This window comes from Lissotriton vulgaris, chromosome 7 (assembly GCF_964263255.1).
Source record: "Lissotriton vulgaris chromosome 7, aLisVul1.2, whole genome shotgun sequence".
Taxonomy (NCBI): domain Eukaryota; kingdom Metazoa; phylum Chordata; class Amphibia; order Caudata; family Salamandridae; genus Lissotriton; species Lissotriton vulgaris.
This window is the reverse complement of record NC_141695.1, coordinates 1,199,673,491-1,199,693,777: the sequence shown is the minus strand read 5'-3', so window position 1 is coordinate 1,199,693,777 and position 20,287 is coordinate 1,199,673,491.

The window sequence follows — 20,287 nt, the reverse complement described above, 5'->3', positions numbered from 1 at the left end:
TAAGATTTGGAAGAGCCTTGAACGCTATCTTTTCTTTTTGCTGTCCTCTGCTCTCCTCTAAGAAGTTCAAAGCCTGTCATTTGTTACTTTGGATCTTGGTGCCGCGAGGCCCAGCGGAGGTAGTATACTTCTCGAATAAATAAATACATCAATTATATTACTCACAGCCTTACCACCCCTTCTGAGAGCACCTCTTTTGGATCCTACTTTGAGAATACATGAATCAAGACCCATGTCACAAGGACCCACAGCAATTTACTTCATTGTCACTTGTCTTTAAATGCAGTATCAGGATGGGAATCTTTTACCATTGCTCCTGGCGAGGCCATGTAGCTCTGCAGTCCCCTTTCCTATGTGCTTATAGTTTGTAGGAATCCCTCTGAGGCAGGAATACCCATCCCCTCTTGACTACATGCTGCTTTTTGGCAGTGGACCTCAGAGTATTGAAACGCCAGACAGAAAACCTTCAGCAGTTAATCTGTAAAATCTAAAAGGCACCTGCCATTGGCACTGCTGAATGTCAGGGCTGCTGAATACCAAGGCTTCCTACTTTGGTTCTCTACCTTGTGACTGTGTTTTCCACTGCTCTACTCTTCTTTTCTGTTTATCTCACGTTTTTCCTTTTTTCATCCCTGCTTGCTCCCTTTTTCACTGTTTATATTATATCTGCCACATACTATCCTGCACAATTTACCTTTTATTGGCTCATAATTTAATTAACCCTCCTGCATAGTTTGGTCTGCCATTGCCGCATAATCCCAGTCGCCCAATTGATGATTTATAAAAGTCATGTCATGTTGCTCTCTTGAATAACACTTATACTTCCCTAAGCCTGCTTCAAAGCAGTGCCAAGCACCAGGCAACAGAGGATGGAAGGAGAAAGCATGATTATAGGGATTTCAGTAAGAGGGATTGGTGAAGGGTACTTAATGTATTGCCATATTGATTGCCTACATAGTGGCTATGCCCTAACATTGCGTTATCATTGTGTGTTCAATCTGTGTCTTCATGTTACACTAATGCAAAGCAGTAGTACAACAAAGATGCCATAAACCTTGGCCAAGCATGGAAAACACCCCCTTTGACTGCTAATGGAGTATAACATTCAGCAATCATCAGGGTTCAATAGTCCTCAATTGCACTTGCTGCACCAATGGTAGTCAGGCCCCGAATGTAAAGGCAATTGTACAATTTCTTTCCAACAATACGAATCACTTCATCCTGGTATGTACATTAACTCAAGAAAGAGTGTCTAAAACTGTATACACCAGCCTGCTATTTAAATTATATGCCATGGTTACTTTTTTAAATGTAAAAATATTATGGAAAGCAAATGGCTGCCAATTTCAGGCGACAACAATTTGTTTTTGTGTCACGTGCTCCCAATAAAAAATAAAACACATAAATAGCCATAGCAACAGCTTGTCACTGTCAGACTCATTGGATTTACCAATGCTTGATAAGAGTGTACCTGTTAAGGCTTTGAGGGTTTGCCTTGCTTGTATACGAGTGCAATAGCAGGTACATTGAAGGTACATTGACGGCCCCCAACGAGCATAAGCCCCTAGTGGCGAGGGATAGTGCGCTCGACCTCAACAGCCATCATTGGGGAAAAGTGGGCCTCTCGCACCCCTGAACCTTGAAGACGCTGCACCTGTTGCCATAGTGATAACTACGACCCCCTAAGGTCCCGCCTAGAGATAACTCCGAAGTCCACCCATTGCTGAAAAAATCACCCGCTTCTGTGGGGGCTGAATAACTTAAGAAACTACAGTGGAGCATCCCTCAATGGCTCCCAGCGGAAATATAGGATTCAGCTCAGCTAGAGGACGAAATCTATTTAATAAAAAAGCATTGCCACAGCCAATGGGTCTCGCTTTGGGGACCTATTGGCTTTGTCATTGATTTTGGCTCTACGTAACTGTATACACACTACGTGGCATATTTGCAAGTCTCTATCGCCACCACAATGTAACTTTCAGTGACCTTGTGATGGCAATAGGGGCCTCGCCGTACTTCCAAGGCAACATTAAGCCACTCAAGGCCCCCTTGCTGTACGTAGCATGAAAGGAGAGGGCAATGGGTGTTGCAGTGGGTGTTCTACCATAACACCCACTGATTTTGACGCTGCCTCCTATTTACAAGGGCAGTGTAAGTAGGAGGCAGCGCCAAAATTAGGACCAAGGAAACCTGGTCTTAAACAGGCAAAACGAAAAATGCTTTATTTGTCCTCATTTTTGCTGTTTCCATGTGTGCTGCCTTGTGCAGCACACATGGAAACAGCAAATTGCCTATGGTTGTTTATGTGCAGGAAGGGGGACCTTCCTGCACATAAACAATCTTCCTCTCAACACTATGGTGCAAGGGTACCTGCTTTGCCGCTAGGCTGCTAAAGTTAGCACCAGTGCAGGGGGAAACACAGAGCTGCACCATATTCTAGTAAATATGGTGCAGCCTGCATTTCTAAAGTGAGGAAGTGTGCCGTTAGCCTTCTCAGCCAAACGACACCCTTCGCCACTTTATTGTAAACATGCCCCTACATGTTTTAAGGGAGTAAAGGGTTTGGATTTGTTAATATTTGTACTTGTAAACTCTTTGTTTTAGCGCAATTTGTATTGGAATTGACTTTTCTAAGCATTGGCAAAGCCTAGAAATCTATGCTGAAAAAGGTTGAGCTACTAAGTTTTCCAATGCATATATGACACGTGAACTGAGTTGTCCTGATCATGAAGGGTGTTCGTAATGAGCCATGACAGAGCTCTGGAGCTGAGGCTGAAGCCAGTGTGAGTCAGTGGGCCATAACAATGCCACATATGCACCATTTGTAATCACCAATTCTAATTACATGCAATAAAATTATTACTCCTTTATATCAAGCTGATAATATGCACTCACAAAGCCAATACTTCTGGCTTGCTGTGTAAAGCACAGGATTGTGTTAAACATGCATTAATCCACACCTTAATTACTTCATCTCACTTAGAGCACTGTAGTCCACAATAGGCTGTTGCGTACTGAAGCTAAACGCGGTCTCGTAGGCGAGAACTAAAAATTGTGATGTAAAACAGTGGAGTCAAATCTAAAACTTGTGGAGTGGAAAGAAGAAATGACTCCTTTCCTCCTCTGTGTGGCACTCACTCTGTAGCGTCTTTGGGATGGCTGGAGCACAGCTGTTGGCACATATCAGTGATCCTGGGGTTTCCGGTGCGCAGCACCGGCACTTATTCATCAACACCTGCCCTTTTCATGAGCACCACTTAAGGACACAGGAAGGGACACCTTCCTGCACATAAAGAATCATTGATGGCGATTTGCTCTTTCTATGTGTGCTGCATTGTGCAGCACACATAGAAAGAGCAAAACTGGAGGTGAAATTAATAATTTCTCCTTGTATCACCATGCTAAGACCAGGTATTCCTTGGGGTTAGGTTTTGGTGCTGCCTCAGCCTTGTAAATCTGAGGTAGCGTCAAAAAGCAATGGGTGTTGGAACACCCACTGCAACACCCCTTTGCTGGAGAGGACTGTGGCGCAAAGCAGCATATTAACACCTTGTAAATAAGGTAAATGGCGCTAGGCCACTGCAGAATTAAAAAAAATATATGATGCTCTGATGCGATAGGGCTTGTACATTTGCCCCTATGGGTGAGTGAACAATGGAAGCACACGGGCAAGAAAGAGAGCACAACACTGAGCACACAGGGGGAAACAGTAGGAAGACAGTGGAGTACATCGGTGTAAGAGATGCATGCTAGGGAGACAGGTGGAAAACATATGCATTCTCTTGGAGGGCTTAAACAAAAAGAATAATGAGGCGCCTGAAAAATGACCAGTGGAAGGACACAAGTAATGCGCCAATGTCCAGGTGAGGGACAAACACAAGAAGGGGAAGGAAAGCCCACACAAGCTAAGAAATAGGAAGCGAAAGAAAGCTAAGTAATGTTAAGCAATGGGCTGCTTTAAGTCCACTGTAAGCTAGCAATGAAGCTTGAAACTTTCTAGTAGGAGAAATCCTAAAAAATGAAGGCAGGATGCCAGGTCCTTTCACCAGTCCACAACCTGAAACCATCTCAATACAAACTGGCGGTTTGTGAAATGAAGATGCACAAACCTTACCAACTGAAGGTGCTTTCCCCACTTTCTATACATGATAAAGAAAGCACAGCTGTTTTTGTGCCCCAACCATATGCAAATTGTCTTATAAGTAATAATGCCCACCAGAGCATCCACGTGATGCAACATGTAGGGGGAAAGACCTCCTTCAGAGCTGATGCCACATCCGGCTTCCATCTCAGAAACTCAAGCTGCCGCTAGGATGGCAGTCATCACTCTTAAAAGAATATATGGTGCCAGTCAAGTAATTCCTCAAACTGCTAACAATTCCAAACTGCATTCAGTCGTCACCACCGGAGCCGTCCTTCGTTATATGTTTTAGCCAGTCCTCCCCTCCGACATGTAGATATTAACCAGATCATCTTTGCTACTGATGCAGGGGTCCCTTAGGGCCTTGCTTGCCCCCCCCAGCCCATCCAAGGCCAAGGCTCCTGTCTCTGTTGCCCTTTATATAGGTCTCCTCTGAGGGGGACACTCTTCATTTAGTACAGATCGAAACAATGTTCTTTCAAACTTCCCTTAGACGAAGAGACAAGTTCAACACCAACTGGTCTGGTGACCTTTGTGGTCTCCCTCCTTACCTGGCCAGAGGAGACCCTGTCACCACTGACCTAGCAGGACAGCCTCCACCTTCTACGAGAGACTCTGTGCCCCTGACATTAACCTCATCCAAGCAGGGGCTCAGAATGATGCCTACCCACTGAGTCATTTGTAAAAGAATCAGGGCCTCATTTATGAAAAGTTACGCATCGCTGCGTGAAAACACTTTTAATTGCACCCTCCTTGCGACCGGCTGGATGCGTTATATATACAGTATGACGCATCATGTTGCAAGGAGTTACATATACGTCAGTATTTCTGACGTACATGTAGGCGCAAAAATGACGCATTGCTGGAGTGTGTCACGAAAGTGACGCAACTCCATCAATGGGTCATTTCAAATGGGAAAGTCCCATTCCAAATGTGCCTGTGTCAGTCTTACGCCTGCTGTGAGGCAGGCGTAAGATATTGGCGCATTTGCATCCTAGAAGTGACGCAGTGAAATCTCATAGATTTCACTACGTCACGTCTACGAGGCTCACCCTGCATACATTATACCTGGTGCAGGTATAATGTGGCACAGGGGTTTACAAAGTGACACATCTACCTAGATGCGTCACTTTGTAAATATGACGCAACATAGCAACATTTTTTACTCTTCTGGTGTGTCACAAAAAGTGACGCACCGTTGGCGCAAAAGTGAAGCAAGGCTTATAAATAAGTCCCACAGTGCAGGAACCCTGGTGACTTTAGATGCCCCGTGGCGATGCTCCCGCATGTCTGGGCTGCTGAATATCAAGGCCGTCTAGTTTTTATTTCACCCCACGCGTCTTTTATCCACTACTCTACTCTTCCTTCCCCGTTCTGCACTCTCGCAGCTTCCTTTCCGTCCCTGCTTTCTCCCTTTGCCACTGTTTTCTTTCTTTCTTCTCCTCCTTCTTACTCACTTTGCTGCTTTCCCCTATTCGCTCTGGTTCAAAATCTGATAAACAAAAATAAGTTCTGCTTCGAAAAAAAAGTGCGTGTGAGCCCACCTGCAACCACCAGCTGAAATTAATCGCCACCTCCCAAGCCTTCAGATGCCGGCCCTCGACAAAGGTATTTCTGTTGTACGCCTGTCCTTTGTGGGTGTGCACTGTTAAACATCAGTCTCATGAAGAGGGCACCGACTGAACAGCTGCCTTCCTGGGATCAGTGGACACCCCTTCCCTAGGGCAGAGTCTCACAGACATTGCTGTTTCTTTCTCTCCTACTCTGGAGGTCTGCTGAGAGTTACATTAGTAGTGTTTGTAATGTCTGTATATACATCCCCAGGGCCAAATCCCTTGCATTGGCACCTCTTTCCTGCCAATGTTTATAAGCACTTGATTATTTTCCCAAAGTCCTGCATTAAGCTCTTTTCATGGCTGCTGAAACACTTTACACCCAAGTAGTGCTACCAGTCTATTGCGCATGCGTTTTCAGTACGAACATCCACAACCAGTATCCTGTTTCCCTTGGAAGCCACAAATCCAGCAAGCACTGGCAATGTCAATAGGTCTGGCTTAAAAGTAGTACTGTTTGGCAATATTTGAGGGGGTTCTGCTTGCAGGCCACAGTGTCTCTCTCTGCCCCTCTGCCAGAGCTCAGCTACCAGGGCAAGATCAGCATGCGACCAGCAGCCTGGCCAGCTCTGAATGAGAGCTCTACCCTACTGCAGTCTCTGGAGTCAGATTTTAAGTTCAGCTCAGCACTTCTGTGCTCGAGTAGATGTTTTACTCGAGCGGCAGCTTTCTCAGCGTGAAGGGACAGTTTCTCAACGTGAGCGGCAGCGGCCATGCGCGTCCTCCCGCTTCGAGAAATCTTTCCAGGAGGTTGTCTGGAGTAGGATTTTCCCTCCTTGCGCATGGCAACTAAACGTTGGCGAGCGCCAGCTAGGAAAAACCAGAGTGGTGTGGTGGTGTCCCAGAGTGGTGTGGTGGTGTCCCAGAGTGGTGTGGTGGTGTCCCAGAGTGGTGTGGTGGTGTCCCAGAGTGGTGTGGTGGTGTCCCAGAGTTGTGTGGTGGTGTCCCTGAGTGGTGTGGTGGTGTCCCTGAGTGATGTGGTGGTGTCCCTGGTTTATTTTGTGGTGTACATCAGTGATGTGGTGGTGTCCCTGAGTGCTGTGTTGGTGTCTCTGAATGATGTGGTGGTGTCCCTGAGTGATGTGGTGGTGTCCCTGAGTGATGTGGTGGTGTCCCAGAGTGATGTGGTGGTGTCCCAGAGTGATGTGGTGGTGTCCCAGAGTGATGTGGTGGTGTCCCCGAGTGATGTGGTGGTGTCCCCGAGTGATGTGGCGGTGTCCCCGAGTGATGTGGCGGTGTCCCCGAGTGATGTGGTGGTGTCCGTGAGTGATGTGGTGGTGTCCGTGAGTGATGTGGTGGTGTCCGTGAGTGATGTGGTGGTGTCCGTGAGTGATGTGGTGGTGTCCATGAGTGATGTTGTGGTGTCCCAGAGTGGTGTGGTGGTGTCCCAGAGTGGTGTGGTGGTGTCCCAGAGTGGTGTGGTGGTGTCCCAGAGTTGTGTGGTGGTGTCCCTGAGTGGTGTGGTGGTGTCCCTGAGTGATGTGGTGGTGTCCCTGATTGATTTTGTGGTGTACATCAGTGATGTGGTGGTGTCCCTGAGTGCTGTGTTGGTGTCCCTAAGGGCTGTGGTGGTGTCCCTGAGTGCCGTGGAGGCCTCTTGCCTGGAATCCGAAACAGCTTGTCATAACACTTCTTAACACGTAAACATCGCCTTATAAATGACCATGCCCCGGTCCTAAATAAGGCACAAACACGAGCTCAGAAATGCCTTGCTTGCACTGGCCATTTTCGAGCTGCATTTCCTCCTCCAAACTAGAACATTCTTCCAATAACATAAACCTCTTGGTGGGGGCGGAGGGGGGCACTTCTCCGCAAAGCGTTTCTTCCTTCACACGAACACCCACTGCCCCTACAGAGACATACTCGGGCGTGTTGGTGGCCACGCTTGAGCGGACTCGAAAAACAACCCTCAAGTGAAAACACACGAGCTGTACATTTATAATTATGGCTCCTCGGGACTTCTGTGTAGGTGTGTGTCCGTGTCTTTCTGTTTCATTGGTGCAAACTGCGTTTAAAGCAAACACCACATTTGCAAGGAAAGTGTGGAGTTGATTCTGCTTACACTAGCCCTTTCTGTGTCGCACATTTGCACCCGGGAAAGTGCCGCGAGGACACACTCCCTACCCTTTTGTCTGCCCGTCTTTGTGGACGGGCCCTGGAGCATGTCAAATTCCCATGCAGAGCAAATTTAACCCGAGAAAAAAAAACAGCCGAACAAATAAGTATGTCTGACCGCAAGCAAGCGATCGCTTGATACTCGGCTACACTTTCTCTCGGTTCTTGATGAGTCATTTAAATATATAAATAATAATGAATACAATTCTGAAGTTTCCACAGAACTCTTGAAATGTGAGTGTGCTCGCGGAGAAGTTTACATACAGAAAGAGAGTTTGGGAGTGCAAACACAGCCTGGTGACCGTGAGAAGTGTGAAGTAGGGGGCGGGGGGAGTGGATGCCTGAAGTGAAGCTGCTGGCACCACGCTGGGGTAGCAACAGATGGCTGGCTTTGATGTGGTGATGCAATGGGTAAGCCTGTGGGGAAATGCGTGTGCTTGGCTGGGCTGCCTCTGATGATCTAATGCGAGTCAAGGAAGGCAGGCGCTGGAGAGGGAGGGGGTGGGAGAAGCTGTGTGCGGGAGGCTGGGCTGGCTGGGCTCGTTCACGAGAGGCTTGTGGTCACGTGATTCTCCCGTTTTTCACATGCACTCCCCATTTCCCATTCCTGCGGAATGGTATGAAGATGTGCACATAAATTCCGCGAAATTGTTTGAGAAATAAAAACATTTCTCCAGATTAGCGCCTGCTTCAAGGAGGCGTTACTTTGCATGACTCTTTGCTGGCGCAAGGTATTCGAAAACCTGTCATTTGATTTGAGTGCTGCGCTACCCCTCTGCTGAGTTAACAGAAGTAACTTAATTGTTTGAAAGAGCGCACAGCTCCGTCCTGCGCCTGCGCAGACTCGGTCTGTGCGCCCATCACACCATGGCGCCTGTTAAACCCACACCAGCGAGGGAATGAAAACAACAGCTGTGCGCCGAATGTTCCTCTGCATTCATCTGAGATAGAGGAGCGCTGCTGAGAAACGTGCCTGGAGAGGGGCTCCGTTTCACTGCAAGCGCAAGAGGAACAGAGCGTGTTTGCGGTAGAAATAGACCTCTGATGACCTCAGCGCTCCAGCTGCGCCCGGTTTTCCCCTTTCACAATTCCAACACTCCAGTAATTGTATCTAGAATTAGGTTACGTGAATCTCCTAAAATATTTGGCATGCACACAGCTTTCTTGGTCTCAGATTGGACACCACTACACCATGTAACGCAAGACGGCGATCCATGGCAAGACTACTGTGCAGGAGGCTGGAAGTGACTTATAATCTGGTGTCCAGATCCCAACAGTTCCTAACTTCATCATACACCACTGCAGCCGATATTGGGCGTTCATGAGCTGTCCCCACAAGAGCTAAGACTTACAAACTGTAATGGCTGTGACAGGTAGACTGGGACTGGCCCAGCTCTTACATAAAGGAAAGACAACACATACAGAAATAGTCCCAATGAAGGTGGGAACCAGGTGAGTTTCCTTTGAAAAGTGTGTCAGTGAGTTAAGACAAAGTACTAGCCAAACAAATGCAATGTAAGATGCCACCAGACGGCAAGGCTGTGATTGCGTGGAGAGAGAGGGGAGGTGCTGGTGTGGGAGGGGGGAGGAGTGCTGCTAGGGCAAGGCTGTGATTGCGTGGAGAGAGAGGGGAGGTGCTGGTGTGGGAGGGGGGAGGTGCTGGTGTGGGAGGAGTGCTGCTAGGGAAAGGCTGTGATTGCGTGGAGAGAGAGGGGAGGTGCTGGTGTGGGAGGGGGGAGGAGTGCTGCTAGGGCAAGGCTGTGATTGCATGGAGATGGGAGGGGGGAGGAGTGCTGCTAGGGCAAGGCTGTGATTGCGTGGAGAGAGAGGGGAGGTGCTGGTGTGGGAGGGGGGAGGTGCTGGTGTGGGAGGAGTGCTGCTAGGACAAGGCTGTGTTTGCGGGGAGAGAGAGGGGAGGTGCTGGTGTGGGAGGGGGGAGTTGCTGGTGTGGGAGGAGTGCTGCTAGGGGAGGAGAAGCCCTGGACGTGAATGCTCGTGCATGTTTGATCACGTGATTCACGTGAACTGCAAGAAAACCGCGGCTGAAAGCCCTTTGGTTTGAAGAGAAAATAGCCGACTTGAATTCTCCACATTTCCCATTCCTGCGGAATGGTAAAGGCGAGACCTAAAAACTCTGCGACCTACATGGAGCACAGAGTGGAAAAAAACTCCGCAAGTTTAGCGGAACTTCACACCCATGCCTACTTTAGTGCCATTGCCACACAGGGGCTCGAAGCCACAAACCCTTGGTTGAGGTGAGAGTAGGATGTGGAAAAGTAAAGACAGGTGGCACATGGAGAGTCATTCTGAGCCGTGCGCTACAGGTGTAGAGTGACCGGTATCATGCACTGCAGCTCCTGACTGACATTTCTACATTTTAGCAGTCTGTTGTTCTCTCCTTAGCTCTCACACTCTGCCTATCTATGTGCTTACATTTTTGCTTCTACAGCCTAGTTTTCACATGCATTCAGTTATCGCATCATGTCAGCATTTCATAGGTACTCCATTAGAATAGTTTGCCTTCCCTGACACTTTTTAAGGCGTCCCCGTTTTTCACTAGCTTGTGCTTTTGGGTCACATCTCCCTATCCTACCTTTTCCCATTTTTCTCGATAATGACCCACAGGTTGTTCTGCCTTTCAGACCTCTGAATTCACTTTTGAATGATTCACTTTGCTGACATTAGACATACACTATTGAAACGAATCTATCATTCCTCTCCTCACCCCCTGCCTTACAGCCCATGGGAGGATGGGGTGGCATGGAAAGGCAGGTGGTTGATGATATTTACTATATCCCAGACTCATCTGGATCTAGAGGTAGAAATCTGTTAAACACAGAAGTTGTCCCCGAGTAGGAAATAAGCAGTGGCAGCTATGTTGAAAACACTCTCACAGTTCCTGCCTGTCACGCTTACTTGCCACTGTGCTTTTCTGCTGTTTTGGATAGTTCTACACCAACACAGGTATGAGTATCATGGGCAGCTACAGACTCAGTGACAGGCTCACAATATTAATCGATGAATATTTCATGCCTGTGGTTCAGACAGGAGCAACTGTGGGAGCATCATATGGGTTTTTCACATGTGCCTGAGCACTGGCGGGTGTTTACCTTGCAGAAGCACTTGAGGTGTGGTGCAAATGTTTAAGAGCCTTACTAGACCATTATATGAACGAAAGTTAGTTGTTTCAAAAATTAATGCCATTTCACAGACCACACTGTTTTTTTCTCATGATAAAGTTTCGCTAAAAGTGTGACTTATAAAACACTGAAAAGTCACACGTTAGGACTGTGAAAACATGGAGTGTCACACATGCACAGTTACGTTGGAAACTTGACAACTATGCTATAGACTCTTTTGTCAATGTTGGAACCCCATACTCCACCCAAGAAGGGCAACCACCTGGCATGGAGGCAAGTAATGATGGGCAGTGACTTTAAAAATTCAGAAGAAAGTGTCAAAATTCAAGACAAAAATTCAGGACAAAGGGTCAATTTTACAGACACTTCAGAGTAGGTGAAGCAATAATATCAAAGTAAAAAAATAGACAGCTGACACGCCTACAAGTCAAAGTGGGTTTGTATTCTTTGGCTGGTATAATACAAAATCGTATTGAGCAAACATTCACATGAAAATTGCATTATTTAAAGATTAAAAACCTAGCAAACATATGCACACAAAGCAAAATTTGACCCAGACATAAGGGACAGTTGTCCCACGCTTCTGCCTCCTTGACGCAAATGGCAGAATGTGAAGCAGTGCTCTGTTGATGAACATGGCAGCAGTCCTACTACAAGAGACAGGTGGTGAAATGTTGAGTAAGTGGTCAAATCAAATTTAGGCATGTTATTTGCAACCTCAATTTTTATGACGCTTAACCGAAATTATAGGTGAACCATACAGAAGTGTCAAAACGGCTTGGGCACTCAGTCTCCTCTTTTTATTGTGCTGTTAGCTACTTTTAAATTGATGGGAATGGTCAGCCGTGGAAGCAGTGACTGCTCGTGATGCACAACATTATAGCATGAAATCCAGTGCATATTCCTTTTACATGCGTACTGGCCTTGACTGCTTAAAACTTGCCAATGAAGGGAATCAGAGGCAACAACTGTACTGTGCACACACCTTTTAGTCACAGTTCTCGTTTGCAAATCACCGTTAAATCAAAAGAAGCCTCAGGTCACATCTTTTCCTCTCTGGGACTGTCAGTCTGCGGTGCAACATGGGGAAGAGGGTCACAGATAGGATCCAGGGAATAAAATGCAGAAGCTCCTCAAGACATATGTTATAGATACATTTCCAATCTATATTTGAAATGGTCAGTGGGATTAGTTAGTGGGATTGCAGGTTAGACCGACCATGGGAGGATGGGGGAGGTGAAGGCTGCAAAGAGAAAGTGTGTGTACAGACCGCAAGCGACATGTGAAGACCTTGGCATCTCTGAACCACACCAGTTTTGAGGGTTGCATTTGTCAGGCTGCACATTCAGCTGTCACACTTACTATGAACAAGCATTTACAATGCAATGGTTTCACCTTCTGAAAAGTTTGAGCTATTGGCATTGTAAATGACAAAATTTGTATTTATGTGTTGGTTTTGAAAACAGATAAATAAATGGCATTGTCATTTACAATGCCAATAGTTTATTCTCTGGCAAATGCCACACAAAAACACACAGACCCACACACACCAACAGAGCCCCCCCCACACACACAGAGCTACACACACGCATACACAGAGCCACACAGCAGAGCCACACACACACAGAGCCACACACACACAAACCCACACACACACAGACCCACACACACACACACACACAGACCCACACACACACACACACCTAGAGCCACACACAGAGCCGCACACACACACACCCAGAGCCACACAAACCCACCCAGAGCCACACACACACACCCAGAGCCACACACACACACCCAGAGCCACACACACACACACCCAGAGCCACACACACCCACCCAGAGCCACACACACCCGCCCAGAGCCACACACAGAGAGCCACACACAGAGAGCCACACACAGAGCCACACACACCCACCCAGAGCCACACACACCCAGAGCCACACACACCCACCCAGAGCCACACACACCCACCCAAAGCCACACACACCCACCCAGAGCCGCACACACCCACCCAGAGCCACACACACCCACCCAAAGCCACACACACACTCAGGAGAGCAAGTACAGCGAGGGGGCAGGGAAGCAAGCACAGCGAAGGGGCAGGGAAGCAAGTACAGCGAGGGGGCAGGGAAGCAAGCACAGCGAGTGCAGGGAAGCAAGCACAGCAAGGGGGCATGGAAGCACTTCCTCTCACTCCCAGAACCTCCCAACATCCCGTCAGCCTTGCGCAACATCCGAGGGCTTCACCATCCCTGCATGACACACGGTCAGCAAAGGCCTCTTGGGGTCCAAGGGCATCCGTGTATCATGAACACCACAGAGAACAAGGGGATTCCAGTGAAAGACTGGGCACGGATTGGGGCACAATTAAGCCAACAGACCAATTCTCCTCGTTTGTGCAACACAGGCCCACCTTACAGTAGGTGCAATCATGGAAAAGCACAGGATAAATCTTCAAGAGGTGGGCATAGTTTGACAGCCCCCTTCACTCGTGTTCTGGGAGTATTAATCAAAGATGAACCCGTCAACGTACACTCGCGGCTCAGTAAACATGACCTAGCAGTCACTACTACTTTAAATGCTGCGGCAAACTTAATGAATGGTTTGACAGCTAATACACCCAGCCAAGTATTACTTGCAGAAACTAGTAAGAAACATGGAGTGGAGAAGTGTGGCTCACTGGTTAGAGGAGGCATACCCTGAAGCAGAGGTCAGACCCGGGACCAGGGTTCAATTCCCGACGCGGCAGGGTCTTGAGCCCAATTGTCCACGGACTCGATAATTCTCGCTTCGGTGCCCACTCTAATCATGGGTTCACACTCTGCAACTCTGGGCATTAAGCTTGCTTAATCTCCACAACGCCCCCCCGCGGCAGGATGCCTGGCCTTCACCTTGGGGATGCCCAGTATGGGTTATCTCCCAGGGAAAGGCCAGGACGGGTTCCCAATGCAAGCGCCGAGATGCCCAAGGGTAAGTCGAGCGCTATATAAGACCTCACAAAAAAAAACATGGCCCGCTCATTATTTGAGGAGTAGGCAATATGTCAGATGTGAAAATCCAATGTTGGGAATAACAGATGCCCCATCCTTTTGCCCCTACTCATCCTTCACCAATTCATCAGAGTCTCAGATGGGACATGTGTGCTTTTGCTCGTTTGGAAGAACTTTACCGCCCTTATCCTTTCTGCAGACACACATGGACCATCATGTAGTGCCACTGCCCTACAGCCTTCCGAATGGCCCTCGTGCACAGCTAACCAATGGCTCTTTTGCAGAGCTCTAAGCTACCACTGTTAATACCAGCACTCATAGCATCTACTGCAGCTTCCATTGCCTCTTACACATTGCATCTCTCCTACAGAACAAAACAGCCCATACCCAACAGCGTCTGTCCTGAACACATCACCGGCAGAGCCACCGCTGTATGGAACTGTCATAATCCGTTATACCGCCCCAATGCTTCTCCGCAGCCTACCTGCGTTTACCATCCACAGCTCATCGGTGCCTCTCCAGCTAGGACCATAACATACACTGCCCACCAGCCTCTCCTCCACAGCTTATCAGTGCCCCTCCCGCACAGACCACCGCCGCTCGTGCGTCTACCCTTCGGTCCCGAATTAGTTTAATTACATATACATCCAGCTCCCACTGTACCACTGAAACATCCCAGTGCCCAGGACTCACCACGAAGTCGCTACAGAAGCTGTCGTCACCGCAGGGCTCCTTCCTCTCCATGGCTCTCACCCACTGGATAAAGCTCCGTAGGATCACCGCCTGCTCCATGCTGCCTCGTGACGTGCCCGTTCCCCTATATCAGCAATTGCACTTCAAGCCCCCATCCAGCCCCGTGCCGGGTCGCTCATCACGCTCGGCGGCTGTTCCCAGCCTGGCTACTCTTCCTAGGCTCGGCGACTCCTCCGGGTAAGGGAGGGACTGGCCGGAACTGGCAGCGCCGAGCCCTCCAACGCCCACATAGAAACAGAAGACGGACGCTACGTTAGGAACCGTGCATGCGGACAGCGGGAGGGGGGCGGGCAGGCACACGGACAGCGGGAGGGGGGAGGAAACGGCAAGGAAGGCACTCACCTGGACTTCCTCCGTCGGCGGTCGGCCGCAGAATGGCGAAAACAAACACATTAAAAAAAACGAAACTCCGCCCACCGCCGCGATGACAATCGGAGAGGGAAGAAATTGCGGGAACGCCCACGAATCTGGTCCGGCCTTGACGACAGAGCCGGCTTCCAATGGCTAGCCTCCATTTATGGAGCTAGCCAATGGGAGCCGGGGGACGTTCCTATATCCCATATTGTAATCATTAGATTTCGCCTGCGCGAACTGCTTGCGCAGTAACGCCAGGCGAAACCTAAAAAGAACATAGGACCACATGCACGTACCTTTTTTGTTGTCACAAACGTCCCAATTTGTGGGATCGGGCTATTTGTAATCACAAAAAGCCTTTTTGTATTTACAGAACCTTATTGCAAAATGGGTTCGTGATTCGGTATAAGTAAGGGGCATGTTAAGGGCGTCCCTTGCTAATAGCGGCTTGCAGTACCATATACCAATGTTTTGGACTGAAATGTGGTCGCAAAACATTTGCATGCTACTGCTTACTTCAAGTAGGTGGTAACCCATTCGTAAACTCAAAGGGATCCCCAGGCGACCCATTTCCTTTGTGAATGGTTGCAAAAACGTTTTTAAGAACAGACAGTGGTCCCAGGGTCCACTGCCTACTTTTAAAAAATGAAACCGAAACATTTCATTTTTGTTTTTGAAAAGCATCCCATTTTCCTTTACTGAAAATGGGCTGCATTTTAAAAAAGAAAGTTGCTTTACTTACACGCAAACACAGACATGGCATGGGGGTCTGCTTTCCCCAGCAGGCCACCATCACTGTCTTTTTAGCGATTCCAAATGGGTGCGAATTCCGACCTACCACAATGAAAATTCATGAGGTAGCTCAATTGCAACCCCATTAGGAATCGCTAAATGTGTCAAGGAAACATTCCTACATAGGTGGTTGCGATTTCCTAATAGCGAATCATAAAAATTCCCGATTATGAACTGGCAAATTAAAACCTAAATACATGTGGCCCGTAATGTGTAATTTGTGTTTTGCATGCATATATCAGAAAATGTATGCACGTAGTTTCTCTTAGACAGTTTAGACAGCAATCACAAGTCTCTGACAATATTTGGGAAGCTGACTGATTTAATGCTTTATATAGCCATTGCATGAACACTGCATGTTGGCTCCACAAAAATGTGATTGAAAAGGTTAAATGTGTGAAATAAATGTAAGCAACCTCTTTCATGTGTTCCATGGCAGTGCTCATGGCTACAGCCCCCATGGCCTCAGATAAATACTGAGTTCTGCTTTGGCCTTGTTTCTTAGTGGAGTCACTTCACTTCAAGAAATGACCACACATCTAGTTCTTTCTCTGAACCATTTCAGAAAGTAAGCACGGCTCCCCGGAGTAGTAATAAGGCACTTTTTACAGCTTTATATGCCGTGGAATCATGCCTTTATGTTTCTGTGAAATGCTGAAGGGGTATGTCTTTGCTAATTAAATTAGCAGGCGTATATTTCATGCTTTGTGCTGCATTGTTGCTCTGCATAATAAATGATATCCGTTGTCAGAGTTAGGAACCTAGGGGCATATTTACAAGCCCCTATTCCCACCACAGCGTCACTTTCAGTGACATTGTGATGGCAATAGGGGCCTCACCTTATTTACAAGGCAGCGTTAAGCCACTTACGTGGCTTAACGCTGCCTTGGAAATAAGGCCCCTTTTCACACTACACTTAGCGTGACAGGGGTGGGCAGTGGGTGTTGTGGTGGGCGTTCTACCTCAACACCCATTGATTTTGACGCTGCCCACTATTTACAAGAGCAGCGTAAATAGGAGGCAGCAACAAAATTAATACCAGAGAAAACCTGGTCTTAAACAGGCGAGTGCATGGGTGCGTGCGTTTTCTCTAGGCAGTTACAGTTATCGCCAGCGCATGGGGAAACTCAGGGCTGCACCATATTCTAGTAAATGTGGTGCTGCCCTGCGTTTCTAAAGTAACTAAGCGTGTCGTTAGCCGTTTTTGCTTAACGACACACTTTGTCACTTTATTGTAAATATGCCACTGTGTATGCTCCTTGCTATGCAGTGCAGTTAAATAAAGTATTGCATAGAAAGTCACTATTAAAAACCACTGTCTGAGTTATAGGTGTCTAGTCGAAGTTGTACCAAGATCACCTAAGTCTTGCTTTGGACAATGGAACCTGTTCTCTTTCTCTGCTGCATGTTATCATACTTGAAAGTGGCTACCAGAGGCGACCCTGGCCATCTCCAAATTTATCTTATGTAATGAGCTGTCAAAGATGATACCGATTTCCTCCTAACATGCTACTAGACATATCTGAGTCTCATTGGGAGAGTTTTGATCAAAGTCAAAAATTCAATCCAATTCAAAATGTGTTTTAAGATCTCAACTGAGATCAACAATTTTAAACAATACAACTGTAACTTTTACAAAATTCCATTGCTAAACATGTGTAAAATACTTAAAACAATTTCAAGAATGATTTTAAAAAATAGAAAATATTCAAAGTCATCACTCTATGTAAATCATGCAAAATTAAGAAGGGCTGTTTTTCCCTGCAGTACTAACTGTATCCGTAGCATCAGTTAGGGCAAGATTTGTAGTATTCTTTGTGTGTTAAAGGTTTTTAATGTATCCCTACTACACTGAGTAGTAATTTTGCACCATCCACTTACATGATGGCACTTGTTCTGATTCAGTTTTGCTAAAAGGTCACACAATGCTGTTTCCAGTTATGTAATCCGCTTAAAGGGCCATATGATGTCACTTCCTGTTATGTCATTCAAAGGTCAAAGGGCACATGATGGCATTTTGATGAATCGACGTCCATGATTTTGTTTCTCCCCCTATGTGGAAATGCATATGTGCACACACACACACACACACACACACACACACACACACACACACACACACACACACACACGCACACACACACACACACACACACACAGAGCTCTGCTCTTACAAAGCAGGAATCATGTGCAGTTAGTAATACGAATTAGAAACAGTTCTATGAGAAGGACAAGTAAATTCTACTAGCGGGCAGTGGGTGTTAATACTGTCGATCTGCATTTAGATCACTAACACTTTCAGAACAAGTCCTCTGGATTAGTGTTTGATCAGCAACAGATATAATGGACCAGAAATAAAGAGAAGAGAAAGCCAGGCATACAGGTAGTGTACTATTAACTAAAGTGAACATAGCGTACTGGCCATCCAAGGGCCTGTGTTACTTGATTACTTGCACTGTCCTCACAGCATTCACCGAAAAACAGAGAACTTAACCTCCTCTGAAATGAAAGCATCTTGGGCCTCATTTATGAAGGCCTTGTGCCACCGGTGCGTCACTTTTTCCCATTTTAAAAGTGACGCACCGGTGACGCAAGGCCTTCATAAATAAGGCCCCTTGTGTCCTGCTCCCTTCGCACAGACTTAGACGCTCCTCAGGCGCAGGCAGTGATTCAGATCAGAGATCTGGGTTTGTGAACCCTGACTTCAGGGGTGCTGGAAAGACCCGGTGAGTGCTCTCCTGCTAATATGCACAGACCCTCCCCTGCTAGGCTGCCTCGCCTTTTCGTCCCTGGCATCTCATCATCTAGCCTTGCTGTCTCGGAGTGGAACAGGGAAGCACCCTGTACCATTAGACGCCTCCTCGGTCTCAGTGCGTTGGAAGGCAAATTCCCGCCTTTTCAAGCTATCGAATCTTCGGCAAGACAGTGCAAACACAGGGAAATATTATTGGTCCTCTGATGCCATCTTGTGGTCAAAAGTCTGTAATTTTTAGTTTTCAACCGAAAAAACTGACTTTTGACCATGGGTTTTAACAGTAGGAAGCGGTTTAAAATGAAAACCAGAACCCCTGCCCATAAAGAATCTTCTATTTGGGAGGGGCATGCTTAAGTCATCCATTCCAAATCCAGATTCTTTAAGGTTTCTATTCAATGCTTTTGCATCAAAAATCCAGTTGCAAAAAAATGAAAGTTCACTGACACCTCAAATGACGTCTGACCATTTCTTTGTGAATGTTAAAACAACTGTTTGTTGGTGAAGCCATCGGACCACTGCCAGCTCTCCAGCAACTAACAAAAAAAACTTTTTTTTAAGTGAAGCTCCAACAGACTGTATTTAAAAGAATCCACTTTATTTAAAAGTTGATCACGTACATGATGGTCTGCAAACCTCAGCAGGCTACCATCACTGTGATGACATCCATTTGTAGCGAGTCGCAAATTACAACCTACCTCATGAATATTGATGAGATAGGTCAGAGTTCAATCCACTAGGATTTGGAATTTCATGAACTGACCTATTAGTATATAGGTTAGTTCATAAAATTCCTTGCCATTCGCAAAAAGTCAGTGTGCGATTTGTGACCACTTTTTGTTAATGGAAAATGTATTCACCGGGCCCAAAAAAGTGTCATGATAGTGTATACTTTTCAGATGGAAAATAGTCCCCCATGCATTCCAATGGAATCGGTAAAACACACCCAAATAGCCAAGACAGTGAGACTAACATACTCTTGTGGTCAGATTAAATATGTGGTTGATAATATTTCAGGTCAATAGCTGGTGATTTCTGAGGCAAACAACCTGCTGCCTGAAGAAGGATGAACTAATTACAGGTCAAAAATACAAACATGAATGAGATGCAGAAATGGAACACATACAATTTAAAACAATTTCACACATGTTCGCCACATGTTCACCTCAAGCACCACAACAAGAATGTGCCAAACAGTGTGTCAAAAGGTGCTCCATAGTGCACCATTACACACTGCATTGTGTACTCCAGCCCACATAAGCGCAGGGCACTCCCACTTACAGAACAGTGCATTGTCACCCTCAGTATACTCAACTACAACGTTGTTCAATGTCTACATGGCACCACTTGCCCACGTCGCCCGACATCACGACCTAAACATCATCTCCTACGCCGACGACACCCAGCTGATCCTCTCGCTCACCAAGGACCCCCACACCGCCAAAACCAACCTCCACGAAGGAATGAAGGCCGTCACCGACTGGATGAGGAACAGCTGACTGAAGGTGAACTCGGACAAGATGGAGGTCCTCATCCTCGGCTCCACCCCCTCGGCCTGCGATGACTCCTGGTGGCCGACGGCACCAGGAGCATCCCCCACACCCACCAACCATGCATGAAACCTAGGGGTCAT